Genomic DNA, 13,176 nt, shown 5'->3' with positions numbered 1-13,176 from the left:
GTTGGTTATCCTCAGTTATGGGGTTGAGGGATATCCGATACGAGTCAAGGTCAGACATCATGCACGCGAATAAACAAGATGAGATTGAGCAACGATTGCGACGCGCACATACAATTTAGCGCACGCGAGCCTCACGAAGCTTGCGTACCTCACATTGACATCGGTGAGTCGCAAACCTTTGCAAACAACAGCGAAGGTGCGTAAAACAACTTGGGCGGGAAATTTTCATTCAATAATATCGTAGCCTAAGTAACGCCAGCTATGCATTCCTAGCGCATGAGATGAGTGAGATGAGTTATTTTTTGCAGGCGCTACGTGAGCTTGTGTAGCTCATGGCACACTGTCTCATCCATGTATACGTGAGAATTAAGAGACTCTGGTCAAGGTCAATTAAATCTGCTAAACGAAAGATTGGACAGAAGAATGAGTAATAACGCTTAGTGCGATTTGGTAGAACCCCGACCAGTTCAACTTCTCACAGTTAGAAGTGAGACGTCTCAATTCTCATTGTTTATTTCTCACTTTTCACAGTGTCAAGTGAGAAAAGAGGAGTGAAAAGTGAGACGTCCTACTTCTAACTTCTCATTTCTTACTGTGAAAAAACAGTAGTGCGAAGTGAGAAGTGAGACGTCTCACTACTCACTTCTCACTTTTTACAGTGAGCAGAGATAAATGAGAAGTGAGTAGTGATACGTCTCACTTCTCATTCCTTATTTCTCACTTCTTACTGAAATAAGTGAGAGGTGAGAAATGAAGAATGAGAAGTGAAACGTTTCACCGTTTCACTCTCACTCCTCATTTATCACTTCTCACTGTAAAAAATGAGTAAGGAGACGTCTCATTTCTTACTTCACACTACTCACTTTTTACAGTAAAAAGTGAGAAATGAAAAATCAGGAGTAAGAATTGAGACTTCTTACTTCTCACTCCTGACTTCTCACTTTTTAAATGACCTATTCGGCCAAATGTCCTGCTCGGCCAAATGTCCTATTCTGCCAAACGTCCATTTCGGTCAAATGACCTATTCGGCCAAATGTTCAATTCGGCCAAATGTTCAATTCGTCCAAATTTCCTATTGGACCAAATAAATAAATGACCTATTCGGCCAAATGACTTTAGGGCTAGTGAGAAGAGGGAAATAAGTAGAAAGAAGTGAGACATCTTATTTTTTACACCTCATTTCTCACTTTTCCTATTCGGCCAAATGTCCATTTCGGCCAAATGTCCATTTCGGCCAAATGACCTATTCGGCCAAATGTCCTATTCAGCCAAATGTCCTATTCAGCCAAATGTCCTATTCGGCCAAATGTCCTATTCGGCCAAATGTCTATTCGTTCAAATAACGTGTTCGGCTGAATGACCTATTCGGCTAAATGACTTCAGGCCTAATGACTTTAAGCCTAATAGTCCGTTCGGTCAAATGATATATTCGGCCAAACAATTTTTGGCCTAGTGGCCTACTAGTACTCAGCCAAACGGCCCTTCCCTGATTATATTATTGGTTGTACAAACTTTCTTTTGGAATGAGATTCTCTAACCATCCCGTGGGTTTCGCATAAGTGTCTCTGCTTATGGAACCACCCTAACCATTTTTGGCCCTTCATACAGCATGCAATAGATGATAGTATCATCAACATGATCATCATTAAATACATATTTTGGGCGAATTAAGACTCCCTCCCATCGCCCCGACTCTATCGCTGGGTCGCTGCATGCAATGTTTCATTTTACGTTTCCACACCAACGGCAGCAGAAGCGCCAAGTGACGGCGACTGTTGCGTCGCGTGTGTTTGGGAAACCTTTATGCTTTCGCTTTATATGACAATTATTAGGAGCGAATTCTATAAACCCCTGCTCGAACCATTCAAACAGGTTCGTAATATGGTAGCTAAGAAACGCATTTCCTCATGTGTGTCCGTTTTTTTCCAGATAACGACTTCGTTTTTAATTAAAAATTCAAAACCGATTCCATAAATTGTGCCCATTTTACGACAGCTACTGCGACGTAACGAGCAAGCTTTACATCTTTCTGGATCAAAACAAGATTTATTTCCTGCAATCGTACCAACCACCAGCACACGACCCGCAGCGTTTTGTTAATCTATTCCCTAATCCAGGAAACAATCACGCAGTCACAAGATAAGCCTTTCCTTCGCTTCAGTGAACCTAGGAGAAACCATTACCTTTCGTGGAATTTCGTACGCTCCGAGGGGACTACACTTCTCGGTTAGATAAACTCTATTAACCGCTCGAAGGGATAGGTACGAGGCGATCAATGAGTTGCTGGTGCACCAGAGGTTCCCAAGCTTTTGAAGATTGCGTTTTCTTGAATTTGATGAAGATGAGTGCCGGACACATAAGCTATTTAACGAAAAAATTCTCTCACTATCCGGATTAAGTTTGCCTATATACCATACAGACAAAATATAATCATTGATTATATATGATCATTTGAACTCGTTTTTCGACGATGTATTATGGTGATGAATTTTAGAGAATAATTTCACGGTTCAGAAAAGTGTCCCCTAGTACCGGACACTATTGCATCATGTTTAAATATGACCAAGCTCATGTAACATGAGTAAAAGACAACGCTTAGAATATTTAAATTTTTCACTTGCTTTAAGTTGTTAAGTTAAGTTCTGGCATCCTACTTCAAATTCCTACCTTTGTCAATGTCCTCTTTAATTTTCGTTTCTGCTTATTGATGTGGCTTTCTGGTACCCTAGCAAGAAGAAACAATTGAATTGCAGTAAGTTTAACAAAACAGGTATAAAGAATGGCTATTTGGTCACATGAAAATCTCACTGTTCGGACCTGGGGAACAGTTACCGGATACAGAATTTGGTTTTACTTCATAGTTGCATTGTAATCTGACAAATTATGATTGTTATTTTAAATATGGCTAATATTGACCATCTCCACATATAATCAGAATGCATTCGATTTAGTTTAATATTGTTGATTCAAACCTACTAAAGTAAGGTGTAAAATCGCAATTTTGATCAATTTCAAATTTTGTACAACGTTTACAACATGAGGATCTGATAATAGAGGGACCTCTGCAAGTGTCGTTTTGAGAAGTATCCGGTATTGGGAGGTGTCTGGCGCTGGGGAATCTCCCCCTACATGTATTTTTTTCCATTTTTTAATGAAAGAAATTAAAGAGTGTTTCGATCAAAACGTGTCCGAAAACAAAGTGTGTGTGTTAATACAGTTTTCTTGGAGGTTGACAAAATTTGGATGATTTGTTTGCTTTGGTGCCACTTTGATATCGGAAGAGCAGCTCTTAATATCAAATCAGAAGCGTGATGCAGTAATGCGTGACGAACACGATAGGCTTTGAACTGAATGTTATTGAAAAATCCATACAATTAGGCAATTATGTATCCAAAATGTAGAGGCTAGTTGGCGCTGTAGTACAATTTAAATTATTTTGTCAAATTATGCTTGTAGTGCATGTTTAGTTTCATCAACAACATCGGTTTGACACTTGTAGTTGTAGTACCGGTACTCTGGCTGCGAACAGGAACGACATGAGCAATCTTATACTTTTGAACTGAAAAAAAAGAACCATATCGACGATCTTTCTTGCTAGTTTATAACCGCTTGTTGTGGACTGACAAAACACCAAAAGGATTCGAATAATCACTATCATGTTGATATCAATGCTTACTACATTCACTCAACTTGAACGACATCATATTCCTTGGATTGCGAAACAAATGTTGAGAAACGCTTTATGAAACGGTGGTAACGGAATGACGGTGACGGTGACCAAGAAGTATGAACCAGTTCCAACATTGCCGCCAACATGTATGGTGGCGGTGCGACTAGACCGATCGTAGACCATCATCATTCGACGATGCATCGGTCGATCGGTGCAAGCAGTTGCATTTAGTGGGTCTGTCTCAAATGCACCGGCATACCCATTCGGTCGATCGCTCTTGTCACAACGGACCGCGCCTTGTAATTAAATAACTTGTATGATGTATATCTAATCTAATCAAGCGCATAATGTATGCAAAATTGTGCGCGATTTGCAGCCCGATGTAGCACCTCATAATTTATCCATCGGGTAACCAACCGAACTTGGTTGCCGTGTAATGCGTGGGTAATAGGTGTATGCCTTTAATGGATTGGATTACTTACGCAGGATGGAAGCTCGTTAATGGTTGAGCATGAGCTACTAATGGCTGCACTCATCATTAGCACGTCGCAAAATGATTGATTTGGTATTTGATTTTGTTCTGCATAATTTCTCATACGAAAATAGAGGTGTTTAGTATAATTTCTTCCTCATTATTTTTTACAAGACATTTATACTATGGTTAATGAGATCAAAACGCTGCTCAGGACTGCTATATGTCTTGAGCGATGTTCCTCTTGCTTCCCAAATGATCAGGGTTCGTGTAAAGCTATCCTATTTGAGGTCTTGTGCCAATTTCTATTAGTTTCCTTTTGAGTATTGTTTTGGCCTGCACTAAGTAATCATAGAAGTGTACTGTGTTTTATTACGATTTACAGTCTTCAATATGTAAATGTTTTAGTCTCTTTTGAAACAACATTAAATTCGTTATTTTACTAATATATTTCTGAAAGTTACCATAATCCCATAAACTTATTGCACATTTCGTAAAAGCACTGTACCATGAGAATAAGGAAGCAAACCAATAACCTATAAAGCGGTATGGAAAACCAGTCTCGCTGAACAACTAAACCCACCGGTCTCTCAGATGACTTACTGTTCCGTAAAGGCATTCTGCAGGCTTATCTCCTTTGGCGACCAGACCAGACCAGACTGGAAGATGCCGACATGAAAATATATATAAAAACTTGTTTTGGTAAAGTATTACTTAATAATAGTTAGACTTTTTCCTGTTGGCAAATTCACCCAGTCTACCGCATACCATTTAGGAAATACAGGGGGGTAAATAGACAAATCGTGAAGGCACTTCTATCTCCTCTGCTGGGCCGTGCGGCCTGCGACCAATCGTTAGCCGTGTGGCGGATCGACGGAACTCGAGCCTCTGCTGCTGTCTGCAAACGAAAATGAGGCTATTAATTTTATAGAAGCATTTACAACCGGTGACGTACTCCAGCAATGCATTCGGCCGACAACTTGGCATTTCTGGCGGGTGATTTTGTGCGTTCATGAAATGTGGGTTTTGGTTCGCATTCAACTAGTAAACATGTGAAAAAGACGATGTGTCGACGAAAAAAAAACGATTTTGCCGGTTTGCAGGTGACCAGTGTTGGATTACATTCATGGGAAAATAAATATTAAAAAGCGGTAATATAAGCTATGAAATATATTATTTTGGGATTTACTATACTTGAAATATTAGAGAAATGAATGTAAATTTGTTTCCTTTGGAGCCTTGACTTGTATTATCGATAACTGATTAAGTTCTTTTCTAGCATACTTCTTATAATGTCATGTCTCACATGGCAGTCTCATGTTTCATCAAGTATTCATGTTTGGATGTACAATCTAATTCGGACGGATCTTATTACTTGAATTTCTGTTTTCTTTTCACAACATTGTCTTTTGTCATTTATCTTAGCATAAATTTCACTCGACCTTCTCGAGTTGACTTGCTCTGAAAGCCTATGCGATAGAATCAGGAAAAAAAATCATCTAATAGACACTGAACTACCAACTGGAAATACTTTCCTTCCGAATCTTCGCGCTAGTATACTTTGCACAGAGAATCTATGCCACAAAACAGTGGAGATATGCACTCAAGCATATGTTAATGTCTATTTTTAAGTGTTCCACTTTCACGTGGAACTACGAAAAACTTGATAAAATGATAATCAAAACTCACACCTTCAGAATCAAAATCCGTCCACCGTGGACGAGAGAAGGAATGAAATGAAAATCATTCGAAAAGCATATGACTTTTATCCAGATTTTAAATTACCTTTCATCCAATGTTCAGCAATATGATACATCGATCGAAAATCATCCACAAATCGGATGATAAGCACGTTGGACACGCCCCTTTACGCACATCATACGAATTCAGAATGATTCTCCGACGGTATGCGCTGCGTTGTGCTGACGTTCGTTCGTTTAATCGCCATTGCAAACTTCTCTCGTCACGCACTATTGCAGGTCAGATTTTTTAACGCCGTGAAAAAAAATAATTTCAAGTTTAGTTCGTGTTTAAAACTTCATTTAGGCCAAAGGGTAAACATTTATGTGATGTCGGTATGCTTCCATTATTAAATACCTTACTTTTTTCGCGACTTGAAGAGGTTAGAAGTGTCACCTAAATAAATGTAGAACATTAACTTAATTAGAAAGAGACCAATGTTATGATTTTTTTTTCGTAACAAGACGCTGTTGAAAATATATTTTTTTCATAACAAGGCATTGCAAATAATAATATTAATCCAGGTAAGTGATTTGCAGATGATTGGTCAATTATTAGTGCTAAAAACCATGTTTTCTAAATATTTCCAGATCGGTGCTTCCTGCAATACTAAGATGATCCGGTATTCATAGGGTAAATGTTCCAATAGTGGAGGAACTAAGCACGCCCCAACACTATTCATTTTTCCCAGAATAATATCGAATCTAATTTCACTTATCTTTAATATGCATTCGAAAGCTGTCGGCTTCTGTTTTAATAATAAAATGCTTCTGGAGGAAGAGAATTCATTTTTCAAGCCTAAAATTACAACTCCAATTACTGGGACAATGTTCCAATAGTTGCGATATTTCTTAATTTGCGTTCCTATAGTTGCGAATCCCATTGTTTTCTAATGGAACTCGCAACTATAGGAACACTACCGCAACTATTGGTGTATAGACGAAAAAATGTTAAGGTATTTTGGTGATATTTACCAGTTGAGAAGGGCTACCAAAGATATTGTGGCTCGGTTTGGAAACTGACAGATATACCAACTGTTGACAGTGTAGGTTGCTGCGATTGATTTGTAAGTTTTGAGTTTACCATACTACCGCAACTATAGAAACTTTTACCCTACAGCACCAATCTTGTTGCTTATTTTTGCTAACATGCGTGCTTACTGCTGAAAAATCACAAAATAAAAAACAGATCAAATTCCTTTTCATTGCTTTGTTTTTGATGGGATGGAAAAAGGAGCTATGAGATGAAGTGCCGAACCGTTCTCCTATATATGTCGCCATTTCAAATGATTACAACAGCACATCCCTAATATACGACCATATACTTAACCCTTTATAAGGCAGACCAATCTAAACAATAAAATTAACAAAAACAACAATAGGATACAATGCTGAAATGGTATTAAACTCAAATGTATGTTTGTTATACATTAAACAGTTCAGAAACATTGAAAGATTGGTGGCAATATAGTTGCCACTGCCCGTCAAGCGGGACAACATTGGTAGCAATATAGGTAGTGTGGCGTATATAGTTGCCACTGCCCGGCAAGCGGGAAAACAGGCAACAACAAAAATAAACAAAATATTTTTAAAAATTAAGTTTTAATGAAATATTTTGGCTTTTTTCAGTCTAATATATTCAAACGGGTTTATATTTGCAGTGTACGAAGAACGGCAGACAGCTTTTCCCTTGAAAAAGACCCAATAAACGGGCCGAAACGTCGGGCAATGCAAATATAAACCCGTTTGAATATATCAGACTGAAAAAGCCAAAATATTTCAATAAATACCCCAGTCGAACTGTAATCAATTAGGTTTTACGTTAAACCAGTCAAATCAAGGCACGTTACATTTGTTGGTGAAGAGTCCTAGATGGAAAACGCATTATAAGTGAATTTTTTTGCGCTTTTGTTCCCAATTCATCTGGGGTGTTACTAGGAAGCAAATAAAGCCCCTACATAAGAAATAATAAGTAGAGCTTCTTCTTCTTCTTCTTATTGGCATTACATCCCCACACTGGGACAGAGCCGCCTCGCAGCTTAGTGTTTATTAAGCACTTCCACAGTTATTAACTGCGAGGTTTCTAAGCCAGGTTACCATTTTTGCATTCGTATATCGTATATCCAATCCGAAAATTGCCTAGACCGGCACCGGGAATCGAACCCAGCCACCATCAGCATGGTCTTGCTTTGTAGCCGCGCGTCTTACCGCACGGCTAAGGAGGGCCCCTAATAATATATAAGTAGAGCTATTGTCAATAAATAGAAAAACGCTTTTTTGAAATGTGAATATTATCAATATGATTAGGATTTACTACAATTTTAAAATGACATCAGTTAGCTATAACTGTTTGCATGAGTTTAACTGTTGCGTGAGTTGTGAAAACTCAGATGTGAATATGTGCATTATGTGGAAGATTGTATTGGAGTTAACCACTTTCCCTTCGATGGGACTCGAACCCACGACCCTCAGTACGCTAGACTGGTGCTTTAACCAACTAAGCTACGTCGGCCTTCGCAACTTACCGGCTACTGAATGATCCCGAGATTCCCAAATTGGACGCATAGTCGAATCACTCTCATTTGTCAAGCCAACACTTTCACATGTGTATAGTACACGTTCACATTAGAGGAGCGGCCGGGTCTGAGCTTGAAGACCGACTGGCAAATAGCTCACACAACCTCACTTGACCGGAACAGTTGCTGATAAAGAATGTGTAGCCGCCAGATATTCTAAATAGGGTAGAGAACCATTTGGACAGCACCCCCTATTCCCGTCAGCAACTTAATAACTCGACTGCGTTCCAACCAAATGGCTTGTACAAATTTTTTGTACATGGTTTGTTTCTGTCGATATCTAGTGCTGCCCAAATAGTCCCGCTCCCTACTCACAATAATGTAATTTTACTTAGCTAGGGCACAGGGAGGGAATGGTTGACAGTTATTTTTATCATTCATTCTTCCATGCAATGCAATCACAGAAAAACTAAACCACGGCAGCCGCAGCAGCAGCCACGCCAAGCAGACGACAGACAGCCCATGACTTCACTATTTTCTCTCCGCAAAATTAATGTTTCGTACAATAATTTCACAACGTAATCACTAATACATCAGCACTCTTTCCGGGCAGTGCGCCATAGGTAATTTAACTCGAATCTGTTCTGTTTGCGCTGCGCACGAGCTGAAACAAGCAAGCTCACGAAAATGCTGACCGCACCGACGGCACAGGACTCTCACCTGTCCGAAAGCACCTGTCTAGCGTATTGGGATCGTGTAATCAAATCCCAACGAGTGAAGTGGTTGCCCTCCTAACCCATTTTTCGAACTAACGAACGCCTTATGGAAATTTGCCCCAAGGAATCGGTATGAATTTAAATATGTTGCTTTATGAATAATGATTTTCTTTAAAAAAAAAGTGCGTCAGCCCAGATTCGAACCAAGGACGTCGGGGACGGGAGGCACGTTTGTAGACCACTCGCCCATCGACGGTTGAACTATCAGGAAGGTAACTGCGTATAAGAACCAATGTTGGTGGAATAATTATTCTATGATTCATAAGGCGCCAATTATGATTTTCACTAGTCCAGCTCGCTGAGTATCATATCTTCTTCAATTGAACGCGTATACCCGATAAAAGGCAAAATGAGGAGATAATACTATCGTTAAAATGACGCGTCTGCCCATTGTAATAAAGGAAAAATTGGCTTATTGAAAAATCTGCTTCTGTGCGATATAAAGCGAAAGAAAAAGATAGGTAATGGATTTGTTTGACCATGATACGATAAGGACTAAAAAAAGTGTTCCGAGCGCTGAATGGGCAATAGTAATTTGGTGAAAAAGTACAATCCGTCGAATTTCAAACAGTGAAAAACGTCAAATGATATTCCATGAATTCTCGCACTTGGGATCATAAGGGCGTAACTACATGGATCGATTTCTCTTAATCGATATTTTCTTTTGGTAATAACTCAAGGGTTCTTTCTAAAATTACATAACGCTAAATTTGGTGATTTCGGACCCCCACCCTCCCTCTCGTAACACTTTTTGTATGAAAGGTTTATTTGTTTTGTATGGATCGTAACACTCGGCTTGACCCCTCCCTCCCCCTACAGCGTTACGTAGTTTGTGAAAGAACCCCAACTGGGTGGAAAGTTACAACCGTGATTGATGTTTCTAGCGCAACCATCCTTTATGACCCCTAAACATAAAATCTACTGAAAACTACCGAAATTGATAAGAAGAAAACATAGCGTCAATAAAAATACATGGTTAAAATTATTAAAATACATGTTTCTTCTATTGTATTAGAAATGTTACCTTTTCCTTGTCCCTTTCCAGCTTGTCCGATGCTTCACCACATGTTTTCACAGCACTGCACCCTCACTACAAATGAAGTATCAATACAGTAAATTTATCATTTGCAAATTTGCAAGTGATTGGCACCTCCATCCTGAGTCACAACGGTGACAGCTGATCGATCTGCTGCCATTATTCATCGACACCATTTGTCCTTTCAACTAGATCCCGTTGAGATAAATGCTGCGCAAATGCAAACGCGACATCTGTTACCTAAGTCGTTTTGTTCGGCACATATTATTTCTTCTTTTGTGTCCAAGACGATTGGAATTGGAACTGATTTTCTTTTAAATAAACAATATTATGCACTGCTAGATGAAAGGTAAAGGAGTGTGGTGAGTTTTTTCCACCCTTTCGTAAATTTCAGTTCAATTGCACAACATGGAAATATATATATATGCTTATCAATGAAAATTGAAAAACCTTAGAAATCAGAAACATGGCTTAAGATATTAGAAAAAAAATGAAATCAACATTGGAGCTAATTACATTTGCATCAATGACGAAAGGAACTGATAATAAAGGAACTGACGTCGTAGTATCATATTAACCAGAAAAATAATGTTCGTTGGTCACTTTTGGTTAAAAAAACATACACCTGAGATTTTTGGACACAAAGCACAATATAAGCTAAGCTTTTATCGTTGTATCGATATTCAAAATCGGTGGTTGCGAACCTAGCAAAAAAATAGTTTCCAAAAATATACCCATAATGGCGGCCAAATTCAATATTGCTGCCTCTATTATTTTTGTTGCAAATTGAGAACACACTATTCCTTTCTAACGATATGTTGATCTCTAAGATCGGTTGAGAAATGTTGGAGTTATGACAGTTTTGGTGAGTCAAAAATTTACAAAAATCGAGGGGTCTATAAAAGTGATTTCATGTATAACTAAAGAGGGATCCATCTTTCTGAATAATTTAACTCGGATCCTTAATATACTCGCCGAAAGCTTTCAAATGAACATAAATTTAGGCATTTTTAGGAACCTCGTGGAAATAGAAGCCTGGTCTCAGCGAGAATTACTCATTAATAAATTTATAATTTTGATCGATTTAAGTTCTTCATAAGTAAATCGTGAAACCATTGTAAGTTTTAAAAAGTCAAAAAAATCATAAGAAATTCTATATTCTATCATAAATTCGTTTTAAAAGGCTCCAAACGCGGGGGACACTGGTTCTGAAGATGCATTTCAACTTGTTGTACACAGCTGTGCGAAAAAATATGATGCCCAACACAAAATGAGCGAAAATAATGCGTTTTATCATGACTTCTCAATAGGGGCTGCCTATTCGGTGTTTTTTTCGCACTTGTATACAAGTTTGATAAACTTGTTTTCATGACTTGTAATGATTCCAAACAGTTATTGCCTCTGTTTAATCGTTGTTCGTTACCTATTAAGAGCGTTTTCTGCAAACCTTGGTGAAAACTGCTACTGACACTGAGTTCTATTATGCGATAATTGACAGATTGTGGGAGCAAATAGTGTTCAAAAATAAAGCACAAATCAATAGTTTACTTTAAAAAAATGAGCTTTCAAATGTAATTTTGAATCATAGGTGGATTTGCAATTGATTGCTTTATTAGCCTCCAAATCCTATCATTTATCCGTGACGGTCCCTTTTTGGCGTAGGACTCCTTCTTTGTTTTCCATGCGGATATAGGGGTATATTTCAGAACGACTAGAATAAAAACTTCCCCTAAAAAATTAGAAATTTTCCATAAAAAAATAGGAAATTGTCAATAAAGAAATCATGGTATGAACAAGAAATAAATATCAAATTTCCACAAATAATGCAAAATTTCCATAAACAACAAAAAAAAATCACAAAGCAAAAATAAATTAGCACCTTTAAAAGCAAAAATTAAAATTATAAAAGAAGATTTTTTGATAAAAAATGAAAATGTTCCATGTTCCATAAATGAATCAAAAAACAATAAAAAAAATTCCACAAAATAAATAATTTTTTTTCACAAAAATTTAAAACTTTCTAGCAATAAAAAAATAAGAAAATTTCCATAAAGAAATATGAGAAAGCACCAAAATGGTCTGCACGATACGATTTTTGGAAGTGTTTCTTGAACCTACGGCGTTTTATCTAAGCCAAAACGGCAGTAGAAAATTTGAATATGAATCTTAAGGTTTAGGTAACAAAAAACAAATATATGAATTGTTATTAATTTTAACATTCGTTTATTTTATTTTATTTTATATCAACAGAGCAACTGCCCAATCGGTAATGCATTTTTGGCATCGTAACGTTCACTCTCTGTCCAATTCCAGGCGTGTTTCAAGCTCTCAGCTGCATGTAAGCCATTTTTACTGTCCTCGTGTGTTTGTTTTGGCCAATCTGTTCGTAAATCAACCTCAAGTACTGGCGCAGCAGGTCATTCCACTCGACATAAACAATAAATTGTGGTGAGTGGATCTTCGGATAAGATTTGCTGGATTTTGTTGAAACACTCTGCTCCCTCCACACAATCACAAACGTCCAAGCGGTTATGTATTTGATTAACTGGGATACTGAGTTGTTCTATTTATTAATGTCCCATACCTCACACACCTTGAAGGCATAATCTACAAATCCTCTACCACAATTGATTTGTAGCAGCAACCAACCAGAGGTTATTTTAATACGATAGTAACTTGAGACAATTATGCATTTACAAAAGTATAATCCACAGAAGAAAGCAAAGCAGAGTGTAATACGAACCGATCGGCAGCTATACAACAATAACTCCAACCACGCGAGAAAGGAGTGAGAAGTGTTTTGGGTCGAAGCCATAAGTGGGTCTCCCTTGAGGCACGTTTTGCACGTAAATTCGTATCCAACGGGTTGTTATGTAACTTGTAAGCCTCAATTAGTCACAGTTCATCGGTTTTCTGTCATTTAAGGACAGTACTGCCAAGGTCGGTTGCAGATTGGACATGGCTGAA

The 13,176-nt window shown here is 38.1% G+C and overlaps 1 long non-coding RNA gene across 1 annotated transcript; it reads right to left on the bottom strand.

Moving 5' to 3' along the window:
* Positions 1–4,720: 4,720 nt before the first annotated feature.
* On the bottom strand, positions 4,721–10,248 carry LOC134216948 (uncharacterized). The gene is made up of 3 exons (XR_009980882.1): positions 10,198–10,248; positions 4,911–5,040; positions 4,721–4,801 (listed from the first exon to the last, which is right to left on the bottom strand). It is a non-coding gene; the product is annotated as an uncharacterized LOC134216948 (long non-coding RNA).
* Positions 10,249–13,176: the final 2,928 nt, after the last annotated feature.

The sequence above is a fragment of the Armigeres subalbatus genome, chromosome 2, assembly GCF_024139115.2.
Source record: "Armigeres subalbatus isolate Guangzhou_Male chromosome 2, GZ_Asu_2, whole genome shotgun sequence".
Taxonomy (NCBI): Eukaryota; Metazoa; Arthropoda; class Insecta; order Diptera; family Culicidae; genus Armigeres; species Armigeres subalbatus.
Note: the sequence above shows the minus strand (reverse complement) of the source record. Positions and strands in the feature narration are given on the sequence as shown.